At 37.1% G+C, this 14,256-nt stretch overlaps 1 protein-coding gene and 1 pseudogene across 1 annotated transcript in view; both read left to right on the top strand.

Annotated features, from left to right (window-relative positions):
* Positions 1-14,256, top strand: part of TMEM178B (transmembrane protein 178B) — a 441,133-nt gene that overhangs the window by 80,177 nt on the left and 346,700 nt on the right. The gene's annotated exons all lie outside the window — the stretch shown is intronic.
* On the top strand, positions 290-13,679 carry LOC141493550 (WD repeat-containing protein 70-like; annotated as a pseudogene).

Raw genomic sequence — 14,256 nt, 5'->3', positions numbered from 1 at the left:
GTTCAAATTTGATCTCAGATACTTATTAACCTGTATGACTCCCAGAAAGTCACTTCCCCTCTGCCTCAGTTTCCTAAATTATAAAATGAAGATAATATCATTTGCCTAAAAGGTTTTTTTTTATTTTTTAGAAACAGTTGTAAAGTACCTGAATATACTATAAGTGCTCAAGAAATACTTATTATTTTCACCTTGTGTCAATGGTTGTCTATAGTAATTTTATGAAGGAGGCTTTAAAATGTTTAATGTTCTTGTTTTGCCTGATTAAATTGTGGAGATCAGCAAATAGATGCTCAATTGCAGCATAGGACATGTGGTTCATGTAATGTACAGAAACTCTTAGGCCGAAGTGCTTGACCTAGGAAGAAATGGCTTCCGAGTGATAAAATGTGTGAATGGAGAGCTGTATATTATGGATGTAGCCAATACCATGGGTCACATGACAATACTTAATACTGGCTGCTTGCATCCTAAAGTAAAGGAAGTATTTTTGAGTTGTTTAAAGTATGAGACTGTTGTTTAAAGTATAAGCAAAGTTCATGAACCTTGAATGTGGAAAATGATAAGGACAAAAGTGTGTTTAGACCAAGAACAGTTTAGGCAAAAAAAGTAATTTCAACCACTTGTTTATTCAGTAGAGATGGGAAGCTAATTTCAGCTGACTGCAAGGATGGAAGTATTTACATCTGGGGCAGAAATATGAGTGATCATACCAAGTTCCACTGCAGACAGACTTTTGATCCTGGTACAGATACTTTCTGTGTGACATTTTACTATTATGACACTATCTTTGCTTTTTGGGGAGAGGAGGCTACTTTAAAACTATGGGATATGTTTAGGAAACCAATTTTTTTTCAATTTCTTTCAGCTTTTACCTTCTTAATGAACGTTGCTTCAGTCAAGGCATTGAGGTTTTGGTTCCCAAAACATTTATCGAGAAATGAAGTGACAGTGGTAAGCTAGTTTTCTTTGAGCATCAGACCTTCCAAAAGTATATGAAATCAATGTCACCAACAGAAATATAGTATGCTGCCTGTGACCTCCCAGTAAACCAGGTCATAGTTGAAACTGGAAATGGATTGGTTAAAGTGTATTATGATCTCCACAAGAATTAGAAGCAAACACCATTATGTGTAGTTAAAAACAAATATAAGATAAACAACCCAAGACTTTAAACTAGTACTATATTATAACCCTTGATGAGTTGCTTATGTTTCATGAGCCACACCAATAAAGTACAAGGAAGCAGTTGAAAAAGGTTAGATTAGATTCTCTCAAATCCCACAAACCTGAATCTCTTATGGCAGACCCTGGGCAAGGTGGTAGAGTTGGACCTCATGGAGGAACCTTTGATAATGAGGACAGCTCCTAGGAAGTCATTTTATATCATGTAAAGGGAGTCAAGGATGACATATATTTCAGCATATTCCAAGACCCAAACTAAAACTATTTTTTCAGAAGTAGAATCTGATGATGAAATAAAAAATTAACTAGAATGAGAAAAATATGAAATTTACAGATTCCATTTTGAAATTAGAAAGGAGTGGAGAGAATCATGGCCATTTTTTCTTAATTCTTTTCAAATAAACAAATAAGTTGAATCCTAAAAAAAATAACATCATGTAATATAGGGCCTTAAATATATCTTCATTCTTTTTGTTGGTGCCCTTAGCAAAACTCCAAAGGAAAATATGGCTTTGGCCTAAATCTTTTTCATAACAAAAGTATTTTGTAAGAATGAAAGCAATGGTGTTTCTTTTCATGAGACATTAATGAAATAATATCTATTTTTTTCAGCATCCTAAATAAATCATTGACATTATAGGAGCAAAACCAAAGATTAAGTTCTACCTGGAAAAGACTTGTGAATTATATTAACCATGATTTAAGAACTCTGGTCTAAATAAATTCTATATTACACATTTTATGATCCTAGATATAGCTGAACCCTTGAGAAAGATCATAATAACTGGATAATTTCACCAATTATCTTTTCCATAGCTATTTCTTTAATTCCAGTGCCATTTTAATTCTGGGCTTAACACCTTCATATATATATATATATATGTATATATATATATATATACATATATATATATATATATGATGTGTGTGTGTGTGTGTGTGTGTGTGTGTGTGTGTGCGTGCGTATCTGTTAAGCATGATAGTTCTTTATTGGCTAGCAAGACAACAGGGTAGCAGCTTGTTCACAGTCTCTGATTCTGGGCTTTTTCCTTGGCCACTGTCACAAGTGATGGGACTTTCCAATAAAATACTTGCCACCACCTACCAGTGACCCAGAAATGTCAAGTAAAATTAAGTAGAGAAGTCTCAGGTGTATTTCATATATTACTTCTCAGGGAAAAAAATGCATAACTATGTGTGACATCTCCATTAGTGCTTTAGGATGAGCTCATGCAAAGTAAGGTCTGTGGAGGGGAATCAACTCTCCCTAGGCACCCTAGCTATACCAGGTGATACTTGTTTTACAGAAAGTAGACTCTCAATTGGGGAATGGTTGAATAAACTGTGGTATATGAATGTGAGGGAACACTATTGTTCCATAAGAAATCATGAGGAACAGGACTTCAGAAAAGCCTGGAAAGCCTTGCAAGAATTGGTCTGAGAGAATTGGGTGATGTTCAACTATTATGGACCTTTTTTATTTCAACAGTATAATAATCAAAGACAATCCTAAAAGACTTGTGATAGAAAATAACATCCATATCCAGAGAGGGAACTGTGAAGTTCAAATGCAGACCAAAGCCTATCATCAGTTTTTAAAAGTTTTTATGTATTATGTTTTTTCTCTCTCTAATTTTTTTCTTTTTGATTTGATTCTTCTTTCACAACATGATTACTATGGATCTATGTTTAGATAGTTATGTATATATAGCCTATATTAGATTGCCTTCTGTTGGGGGAGGGGGAGGAAAGGGAGAGAGGGAGAAAAATATAAAAGTCAAAATCTTGCAAAAAATGATTGTTGAAAACTACCACTGTATTGCATTGTATTGTTGGGAAAATAAATAAATAAAATATAAAAAATCCAAAATAAAACATAAAATGGACTCAGATGATAGATAGTAGGAACTTTTTCAGGCATAGATCACTAAATATATTCAATAGGCAATCTATGATCCACTTGTGATTTTTATTAAAGTTTATATGCTTTTTCTAAAAGCAGATTACAAATTCTTTCAAAATTGCAATGATCCCAGTTTGTCACTGAAGAAGAGATGTTAAGATGCTACCTCACAACCTTTTTTGAAAAGGTGGAAGATTGTGAACATGAAATACTGCATGTAGTGTCAGACTTTGGATGTGCTGATTAATTCTGATGGACTGTAGTTTTGTGTTTTTTTTTATTCTTTCTTAAAAGAAATAGCTCTGGGGCCGCTAAGTGGCACAGTGGATAAAGCACCGGCCCTGGAGTCAGGAGTACCTGAGTTCAAATCCAGCCTCAGACACTTAATAATTACCTAGCTGTGTGGCCTTGCGCAAGCCACTTAACCCCATTGCCTAGCAAAAACCTAAAAAAAAAAAGTAATTAGAAAATACTTAGCAAAATAAACAAAAATGCAATGAAATTTAAGTAACATTATCTTTAAATATTATGATAGCATGTGTCTGGCAGGGATCCTTATATATGGATTAATGGCCCTCATTTCCATTTGTGCTTGACATCACTGCTCTAGGGGCAGGAGAGAAGAAGAACCTTGCAGTCTAAAGGGTCAAGTAGTATCTTAGTATCTTTCCTATACATTTAAGCCAGCTCAGGTAAGTAGTGAGAGACAGACCTTCTTCTGTTGATAATATTTTTGTGGATTGTTGCTTCCATTTTCAGTCATCCAGTAATGAGATAGGGAAGAAAACAAATAAGGAGGGCTTGTGGCAATGAAATATTGTAGTTGTAGGAAGATTGAGCATTACTGGGTGTCTTTCTTTTTGTGTCTGTTAAGTCTTTTTTTCTATCATGTGAGAGTCCTCATGAGAGAATATCCAATATTACTACCTGTGATATAGAACTTTCAGAGGTGCAGACATTCATGATGCCACTGGGGAGTGATCTGTGAGGAGTTTGCTGTAGGGTTAGCAAAAGCTACATCTCTGATGCTTGCCTTTAAGATGATGCTTCCCTTTCTTACAGGCTATGCTTCTAAAATCTTCAGCATCTGTTAGAAATGGGCTGAGGGATCTGACAGTCTTTGAAGTCAGATAACTCTGTCACCTCACAAAGCCCTGAGAGATTGAGATATAAGGCACTCAAGTTTTGATAGAAAGCAGGGAGAATTTGGGATGGGGATGGTAGTAGCTCTCTATGATGATCGCTTAGCAGTTAAGATTCTGCATGGGGCATTGGGTACCTAGGGGGAGGTAGTGGCAGTAGACAGAGTCGCCCAGAAAGAGAAAACACTGATGACAACTTTGTTTTGGCTTAGGGTGAAAATACGTACGAAGACCAAGCAGATCAGGAAGGAACAAGTCATAAATTAATGATGCAGCTGCTTACATTTCCATTCTCAAGGAAAAATAGTTGTTTAACTAACATCTTTTGCCTTCATATGAAGTATTGGCCTCTGCATCTGCTAATGGAAACTGGTCCCCAATGTAAAATGTCAGACTTTTTGAAATTTCATTCCACATTTTCATTTACTTACTTAAGGGATACGTAATTTTGTAAATGGGACTACTGTGATTCCTCTGTAACTTAATAAATGGCCCTCAAGAATTTCTGTGGTCAAAAAATTCATTGCCTACCTCAGCTTAACTTGGTTGGTCTTTGGGAAATATAAACCTGCATTTATATAAAATCTATCTTCCTTCCTTCCTTCCTTCCTTCCTTCCTTCCTTCCTTCCTTCCTTCCTTCCTTCCTTTCTTCCTACTACCTACCTACCTACCTACCTCTCTATGACATGGAGGAAGTCAGAGAGGACCCTCCAAATATGAGATTTTGCTTTGTGCCAGGACCAGCAGGCATTGTGGTGAAGAGGTCATGGCAAAGGCCATTGAACCAGGACCAGGAAATATTCTGCCTATCATGGGGCAAGCCATTGAAGTGCCCCACAGTGGAATCATATCCTACTGTCATGTCCTTTGTCTCAAATTTCTCTCCACTTGGGCTTCTCTGTAGTTGCCCCATTTTCTCTTAAATAGTCTTCTGCCAAACAGAGCCCTCTTAAATAATATCTTTTCTCAATTCTTATTCAGTTAAATTGAAATATAAATTCTCTGCTGCATTAGGAATGGTCAACTACTCTTTTTTCCTAGATGCTTCTGGGATGCTACTATGTTTTAGCTCTCCTATTTTTTGACTACTCCTCAGTCTCATTTGCTGTATCATCATCTATGTCCTTACTTTTTATATGTGGGTATATCTGGGCTTTGTACTAGAATTTCTTCTCTTTTCTTTCAGCTCTCTTCTGGTAACCCCCCTAGTTCCTCTATGTTTAGTTATCATTTCTAGATGGATTACTCTAAGGTATATCTATAACTATGTCTGTGTCTATCTCTATCTGTATCTCTATTTATCCATCTATATATTTATCCCAAAACTTCCTTCTGAACTTCAGGTCAATATTGCCAAATACTTGTTAGATATCTCTATTTGAATATCCTATAGGCAGCCAAAACTCATTAAATACAAAATATCACTTAATATATATATATATATATATGTATATATATATAATATATTTTTTTCCCCCTAAGTCCATCCTTCTTTCAAACTTGTGGAGGGTGTCATCATCTTTTTACTAAGCCAGGTTCATAATCTTGGAGTTGTCCTTGACTCTGACATATCACTTACCTCCCATACCCAATCACTGTCACTTTTACTTTCATAAAATCTTCCTTAAGTGCATGCATGCCCCCCCACACACACCTGAGTCACTCTCCTAATCATTTCTCAATCAGACCATTATAATAGCCTCTTAATTAGTCTCCTTGTTTATAATCTCTTCCCTCTTCTATTCAAACTCTATGCCATTGCTAAATTAAAACTCCACTGACACAGGTCTGACCATACCATTATACCTGTTACAAAATTTTCAGTGGCTCCCTTTTGCTTCAAAGATAAAATATCACTTTCTCAGATGGCTTTTAGAGTCTTCCACAATTCGCCTCCCATCTGCTGTTCTAGATTTATTTCATGTTACTATCCACACATGCTCTATTTTCCCATCAAATTGTTCTCTAACTCTATTCCCTCTTCCATCTCTCTGCCCTTGCTTAGAATGCTTTCTTCCTTCACTGCCACCTTTTGAACTTCCTACCTTTTTTTTTTTGCAGGGCAATAGGGTTAAGCGACTTGCCCAAGATCACACAACTGGGTAATTATTAAGTGTCTGAGGTAGGATTTGAACTCAAGTCCTCCTGACTCCAGGTCCAATGCTCTATTCACTGAACCATCCAGCTGCCCCCTTCCCTACCTTTCTTGAAGGCTTAGCCCAAGTACTACAAATGAGTTACTAGTCAACTTGTGACCGTGCACTATTGTGATTCCCCCCTACTTCTCAATTGTTAGTACTCTTTCCCTTCTCAACTCATTTTGTCTTTATTTATCAGTATACATAATAAGATCTTAATAAACACTTGTTGAATTAAATTGAATATAATCCAATCATTGTATTAAAGATGAGGATCATAGATAGGTTTATGGATACAGAAATGGAATGATGCTTAGAGACCATCTAATCCAACTTTCTTATTTTACATATGAGGAAACTGAGGTTCAAGGAACTAAAGTGACTTAGCCAGACAGAAAGTAAGTTTTAGAGGTGAAGATTGGATTCAGATCTAACCCCGTAACTATGTTCTTTCTACTCAACTTCACTGGACATTGAGACTGAGAGAAATTGTGATTTTCTAAACTCACTTGTAATTATGTTGGTGCAATGGAAGTATCACTGGCCTACGCTGTATAGCAAATCTGATTTTGACCCAAACTTTGTCATTATTTGGAATTAGGACTGGGACTCAGATCTTCTCACTGCTCATCAACTTATTTTTCACCACCTCATGGAAATATTTTGAATTTGCTATTTCCTTGGATTCTTGCTTCCCCTCCTCTGCATTGGGGATATCAATCAGTCTTTGAACTTTAGTTTTGACAAATATGTGAGGGAATTATCTAAAGGTTAAAGTTGGTGTCAGATGCAGATTGCCAGATTAATTTTTATCAGCCATTGAGGGGACGTCATGAGGAAGGGATGAAAGAGAAGAAGGGGTTTCTCTCTTATACTCTACCATAGATTCAGACTCATCTGCAAAGAGAGACAGTGATGTCCAGGGCAGTGAGGAATTACAAAGCAGAGAGCAGGACATTACTTTCTGAGGAAATACAATTACCTTGCTCCTTGGAAAAGTCCAGACAACCTTGAACTATTGATTATTGGTGAAGCTGTGGAAATCAGTGACAAAAAGTGACCTATCCTGGATTGAAGAATTCACTGCTTATGCCCTTTCTGGCATCCTGCCTTCATGGGTAGAACACTACTATTATTTTCAAGACATCTAAATAGCACAGTGGATAGAAAGCTGGACCTAGAGGCAGGAAGATCTGAGTTCAAATCATACTCTAGATACTTATTTAGCCACATGATTTTGGTGAAATCATTTAACTTCTCTCAGCCTCAATTTCCTCATCTGTAAAATGGGTTGTTATAAAGACCAAACCTTAAAGTGCTGTAGAAATATTGTGATGATAATGATTTTTAGCTTCACTTATTCTTGAATTCTCTATAATCACTTTAGGATGTAGAGGTTGGGGCAGTATTTACAGCTAAATTGCAAGGCTAAGAAGCTATAATTCTAAAGGTCACTACTTTTTGATAATAAATGAAAAGACATTGAATACTTTCTCTCTCTGTCAAGAAGAAAACATCAAAAGTTAAGCATTGTGCTTGACTTGGTTCACCGGAGAGTTGTGAATCTTGTCTAAGAATGAAAACTCCTTGAAGGTAGGGATCATATCTTAAAATCATAGACTATGTAAACTTACTTAAATTTTGGCACCCAGGACAAGCAATCTCTCAGCCCTAATAAAGTACAATATCAATGTTTGTGAAATTCCTGTATAGAAAGGGGTCCCTGACATCCTTCTGGACCCCGAGAAACTCCTTAGAAATATAAATTTGTCTAGGCACCTTTGGGTCTGAAAATAACCGGAGAAGACCCAAATGCTTGACCCTGGGGGTCACAGATATTCCATCAATTTGCAATATCAATATTTGTGTAATCCTTGTATAGAAAGAATCCTTGACACCTTCCTGGGCCCTGAGAAACTCCTCAGAAATATAACTTTGGCTAGGCGCCTTTGGGTCTGAAAGTAGTATGACAGGACCTAAGTGCTTGACCCTGGGGGTCATGGATATACCATGAATTTGTTTAAAGATTCACAAAGCACCCTTGTTAGCCTAATTATCTTGCTGTATCTGTTAAATTCCAGGACTACCTCCCCCTTCCCCAGATGCAGCTGGAACCATAAGATAGTAAATTCCACTCCCTCAAACCTGTGAGAAGCCCATGAATACGTGACTCCCTCCATCTCAGGAAATAAGTTCAAACATAACACAAAGAATCTGACCCTTTCCTACCCTGTCTAGTCCTCTGTCTATACGGAACCCTATGTTTACATGTGTTTATGACAAGACAATATATCTAACTGCTGTCTTTGCTTCTGTTTCCTGCTTGCTCTCTGCATCCCCCCGCCCCTCAAAACACTATAAAAACCCTATCCCCTGAACACTCAGGTACTGTCTGATTTGGGTATTCTTCATTCCCAGGCAGTTCCTGGGAAATAAAGATCTCCAACCTTATCAAATTTTGGTCTCTGTCTCACTCTTTAGGTTCAGCACTAGTGCCATGATTTATGTATAGTAGATGCTTAATAAATATTTGTTGAATGAAAACATGTTCTTTGAATCAATAATCTGTATTATATAGGATCAGCAAAGAATTGAAAAGTCTTGTTTCCTCAGTTTTAACAAGAACTAAAATGAGGACCTACAACTCTGTTGACACCCTAGTTGCTTCTTTCTGATCAATTCCCTTCTATTCTTCTTTCTATTACTCTATGACCCATTATCAGCCCATTTTCTTTCACTTAGCTAGCTATTCACTTTTTCTTCTTCTTTCTAAGCCATGTATGTCCTAAGCTCTCTACCCATTGAATGCTTATTTTTGCATGGGGAAGAATGTTTTTGTGGAATGCTTGGGTAGGTTGCATGTGTAAGTGAATATGCCTGTATCTATACCCTGTATGTTTATCCATGAAGACATGCATGGGATATATTGTGTAGGGATTTATGTCTTTATTGACATATATGTTACTAAACAGGAGGCATATTTTTAATATTTTATTTTTTCCAATTTCATGTAAAGATAATTTTCAGCACTTATTTCTTTTGTAAGATTTTGAGTTCCACATTTTTCTGCCTCCTTCCCTTCCTTACCTTTTCCCCATGATAGCAAGTAATCTGGTATAAGTTATATATGTACAATTATGTTTGACATATATATCTATATTAGTCATGCTGTGAAAGAAGAATCAGAACAAACCAATTTAAAAAAGTGAGAATACTCTGCTTCGGTTTGTATTCAGACTCCATAGTTTTTCTCTGGATGTGGATGACTTTTAAAACTATACTAAGTTTTTTAGAATTGTCCTCGTTCACTGAAATGTTGAGAGGAGCTAAGTTGATCATCACACAATTTTGCTGTTTATGTATACACTGTTCTCCTGGTTCTGCTCACTCAGTATTAGTTCATTTAAATCTTTCCAGTTTTTCTGAAATTCACCTGCTCATGATCTTTCTTTTTTAAATATATTTTTTCTAATTACATGTAAAGATGATTTTCCACATTGATTTTTTGGTTAGATATTGAATTCCACATTTTTGCTCCCTTTCCTTCCCTCTCCCCACCATTACAGTGAGAAATCTGATATAGGTATATATGCACAATCATAGGCTCATGATTTCTTACTGAACAATAGTATTCCATTCACATTCATATGCTCCAGTCTCTTTAGCCATTTCCCAACTGATGGGCATCTGGGTGGCATATTTATTTCAGGGGAGAGGCTCTTGACTTTTAGGAAATATATGTTAGAAGTGAATAAATATGTGAAGGAGAGGTATGTGAATTTACATGTAGATATGGGGTAATGATAACTGAGCTTATAATAGGTGCTTTGCCAGAAAAACTCAAACTGGGGTTTTTTAAAGGGGAAGAGAAATTAGTCATAAAAGAGACAGTTATGGAATGAAAAATAATCTATGCATAATGCACCCCAGGAACATTGAATGTCCTTGGAAGTTGCAGCTAATCATATTCAAGATAAGGCTGATTTTTTTTTTGGTGGATCTATATCATTATCCTGTGGGGTAGATGATGTGCCCAAATTCTACTTAGGTTAAGTTAGACATGAGTTTCTATAACTTGGCCTGAAGCCAGCATTCATGGAAACAATCTAGTACTGAACAGGTCTGGGCAGGGTACTATTCAGGGTCATGGCAATAAATCAGGTTATCTTTCTAGATACACAATTACATTGAGGTCCAAAAGTTCACAGAATATATCATGATAAAATGTTGAAACATGAATAGAATATTACAAGGACTGATCAGCATCTCAACATACCTTGTGATGGCAGTAGCAGACAGAGAATGCAATTTTTCCTTCTTCTTCATCTCAGTTAGAAGGAGATCATACCTTTCTCCCCCATCCCACTTCCATATTGCTATAGAACAAGATCACATGGATTTGGGGGTTTAATACATTGGTAATGAATGCCAACTCTTCAGGATAACTGCACTCAGCTCTGGATATTTATTACTCACTTTTTTTAAAAATAAAGAATCAGACCCTTGACAAAGGAGTTGCTATTTGAGTTAACTCCAGTTTCAAATCCATCTGCCAAAGTCTTGAAGGGACACTATTTTAGTGTGTAAGAGGCCTTACTGGTATACACAGTCACTGTACCAATATGATGGGTCATTCATTCATAGAGTGGAGTGATAGAGTGCTACTTAGTGAGACTGAATATATCTTAAAAGTCATGATACTTCCTGGTAAAGGCAGAACAACTTCCCTTTTTTGGATGGTACTAGTGACTAACCAGGAAAGACTGGTCTTAGAATCAAAGTACTTAGATTTGAGTACTTATTAGCTATATGACCTTGGGGAAGTAATTTTACCTAAGTTAAATTCCCTATTAAACAAGGGAATTGGACTAGAAGATATAAAGACAGAGTGTAGACTGAATCAGAAGTCTTTGGTTCAAATCCTAACCCTGATATTTATTATTTCTGGCCTCAGTGCTTTCATTGGTAAAATGGAGGGGGTGAACTTTAAGATCCCTTTCAGCTCAAGAGTTTGATTTTGTGATCCTACCTCTGTAATTCCCTTCTACCTTTTAATCTCTAAGCTGACTTAACAATTTTTACCTGCAAAATGGGGGTGATAATAAAAGATTCTTCAGAGACAGTATGGCATGGTAGATGGGGTACTTGACTTGAAAGAAAGAGAACTTGGCTCAAATCCTGATTCAGACATGTATTAATTGTAAGACCCTGGGAAATCCAGTTAACCTCTCTACTACTCAGTTTCTTCATCTGTAACATTAGAAGGTGTAGGCTCTATAGCTTCTAAGGTCCCTTCTATCTCTAAATTGTATATGTATATATATATATATATTATATACATATATAATATATATAACCATCTCCAACATATATAATCTCATGACCACATAGGATACCATAGGTAAAGCACTTTGTAACCACAAAACATTACATAAATGCAATTTACTATTAACTCTATTGATATGAAATTATGATTGGGAATAGGGCAAAGAAAGTCAGCAGGGGCTAGGAGAAGTATTTTAACCAATAAGACTGACATTTAATGCCTAACCTGCCCACAATAGTCATGATCATTGGCCTTCTAATAACATGCCTTGCCACCTAGGATAATTTGGGGGGTTAGACTGACCCTGGTTGAATTGACTTAGCTTTCACTTTAGGGGGAGATCCACAGCCTGGGGCTAGATCAGACAATGGCTGTTGAGAGGGTCCCCAGCTGGCAGTTAAGCTTCCTTCAATCTGGAACCATTGGCTCATTAGCACTGGAAGTATTCCAGACGCCTCAGCCTGGGCCAGACTATTCCAGACTGGGTTGCTGAGCTACTCTTGGAATGTCTCCACTAGGGTGGCCTCACTTCAGTCCAGATCCTGGGCACCCAGCTGGACTACATATGTATAATCCAAAATGGAATCAAGCCACTTTTTCTATTGGAGGACAGTCACTCTGCCCTGAAAATTCTCCAAAAATTTTTTGAATTCAGTGATAAAATTCTCATCATGAACTAGATTTGAAAAAGTTGTGTGACTCTTCAGCAGACTGATTATGAAACCTGATCTAACCTAATTGGTAGTGAAGTCTCTTGATCTCACTTCCATGTGAAAGGACCAAAGGAAATTATGGTCCTTTCAAACTTTTTCCAGTATGTGCAATGAACACTTTCCCAGTTCTGTGAATCTGAGATAAGAGTGGGACTCAGAGTAGTTGCTAGGGCAGTCTGTCATTGTGTCCTTAGTGCATCATTTGTTTTTCTGGCTATTTAGAGGACTTGAACCTTTAAGGTTACATTCTCTTTACAGTAACTGGAGCACTGAAGTGAGTTCTTCTACCCTATATCTGAGAAAACTGCTTTTGCAAAAAAGGTGCAGCAACAAACCCGGCCAAGGGGAAGACAACTTACAGACAAGATGAGTAGTTGGCTCTTTGAATGAAAGGCTATATGATCTGGTGGAAAGAGCAACTGGATATGGAGTCAAAAGACCTGGGCTACCTAGGCTACCATGTTTTCTTATCCTGAAAATGAGGGCATTTGATCAGATGATCTCTGAATCCTTTAGCTCTGAATCCTATGATTCTAAATCACGATTAATTTATTAGTCAACAATTGGTCAACCAGGAAGAAATCAAAAGATCATAGGTTTTGAGTTATGGAAGGGAAATTAGACATTAGATGTGGTCCAATCCCCTCATTCTTTAGATGAGGAAATGGAGGGTCAGGGAGGTAGCTAGGACACAATGAATAGAATGCTGAATTGGGAGTTGAATTCTAATCCTCTCTCAGGTGCTTACTGGTTATATGACCCTGGATAAGTGAGCTACTCTCCCTAGGCCTCAGTTTCCTCATTTGCAAAATGGGGCCCCTAATTTACAAAATGTGAGGATCAAATAAAATAATATCTGTAAACTTCAAAAGGTATAGAAATGCTAGGTAACATCATCATCATTAATTACCCAGGATCATACAGTTATTAAGGGTCAGAAGCAGGATTTTATTCTAAGTCTTCCTGCCTCTAAGTTCAGTTCTCTATTGGTTAGGATAAAGTGCCTTTCAGACAAATCAGTTATCACCACTCAATCTTGCTCAGATGGAAAAAGGAATGAAGGTTAACAGCAGTTGCTAGAATTAACAGGATACTAACATGATTACAGCACTTGGAGAATCAAATTGGAAGTAAACTTTATCTTTAAATGAGGTCAAACTTCTTTGCTTATTCAGTTTCTTGAATTTTTGCCTTTTTTGCTCCATAGACACCACTGTATTATCAACTTATATGTTGTAGATTTTGGCAGCTTCTACCTCAAGATTCCTTAAGGGTTAACTAATGTTATCTATCTTGATAACTGACTTTACTGCTTCAAATAGACATAACTCTGTATCTATCTCTTGCTTCTGCTCCCTCCCTGAGATGCTACTACTACTACAGACTGCTTCACCTTGATCAAGCTGATTGGTCAGCATCATAGCATGCAATGGAAAAACTCTGAGCCACAATTCTTTGTCTCACCTACTACTGATTCTGCCCCATCTTGACTCTCAGAGGGTTCAGGGCAAATAGTATGGAAGGTACAATTAGAACTTTAAGACTGGACTTATTAGGCCAGGTCCTGATAGCCTGGGGAGGAAGCACTGACCTCATATAGAAAGGTGGTATTGGGTGGGGGCAGGGCATATATAATAAGACCATGGCTATTGAATAGATTTAGGATTCAGTCCTAGGGATGGAAGGGATCTGATTCCTTGAGAACTTGATATAAATGAATCCTCTTTTGGAAGTCTTAGGCTCCTCATCACCATAGTCATCCTTCTGTATTTTCCATCTCCTCTTTGAAACAGGGGCTAAGATGTTGGCAGTGGATTTTGGGCAAATATGAGTTAGTCCACTGACAAG

Source organism: Macrotis lagotis, chromosome 7 (assembly GCF_037893015.1).
Source record: "Macrotis lagotis isolate mMagLag1 chromosome 7, bilby.v1.9.chrom.fasta, whole genome shotgun sequence".
In the NCBI taxonomy this organism is placed as follows: Eukaryota; Metazoa; Chordata; class Mammalia; order Peramelemorphia; family Peramelidae; genus Macrotis; species Macrotis lagotis.
The sequence above is the reverse complement of the archived record's forward strand: the minus strand, read 5'-3'. Positions and strand labels throughout refer to the sequence as shown.